Here is an 891-nt window from a genome sequence, read left to right on the forward strand (position 1 = left end):
TAAAATGAATTATAAATAATTACAAGTATATTAACTATAAGCCATGAATATTCGTACAAATTTTAAAAAGAGCCTTACTTGCCTTGAGTTGTAAGGTTCTAAATTGTTAGAGAGTTATCAGTTATCAAGAATTCAAATGTACATTCAAGTAAAGATAATGATATCATTAGTTGTTATAAACCATTTGTAATCTCTATATTATCTCATGTAATAGTTCTATATATATATACAAAGACTTAACCATAAAAGTATCCCAAATTTTTCTCTCAAAAGTTAGTTCTCAAATGATGTGTCACCATCTCATTAGATTTATTATTTTGGGAAGTGTGTCACCAACTCATGAGATAATGATACATAATTTAGGAACAACTTTTAAAAAAGAAGTCTTAGAATGTCTAACATTTTCCTAACCATAATTAATGGTAAAGCATATAACCCAAATACTAGAGTTATAATCTTGTCACATAAGTGAAGGCCCAAAGCTGCTATACCCTAAACGAAGGTCTAGCTTGGTCCGAGCTGTCACTCTATCAATGAAGGTTGGACGGCTTGATAGTTAGGCGCAAGCTTTTAAGTTAAAATGCAAGTATATTAACTACAAAGTACGAATAATCATAACATTTGGTCAAAAAATACAGCAAAAAGCACCTTTTTTTTTTTTTCGTTTGATTTTCTTTTTTTCCTAAACCCACTTGTTTGTTACGAATGATGAACTCCTTCCGCAATGAATTAGGTGAACTGAATAGGATCTGGTTAGATATATTTGAGGGACAGTTTTTTCCTCAAAAAAAGTGAAAACATAAAATATTATTTAAATATAAACTCTTGATAATCTAGTTCAGAATACCTCAAATTTAGAAAAGAATACATCCTGGGTCTCTCCCCAAGTCT

This window comes from Corylus avellana, chromosome ca2 (assembly GCF_901000735.1).
Source record: "Corylus avellana chromosome ca2, CavTom2PMs-1.0".
NCBI lineage: Eukaryota > Viridiplantae > Streptophyta > Magnoliopsida > Fagales > Betulaceae > Corylus > Corylus avellana.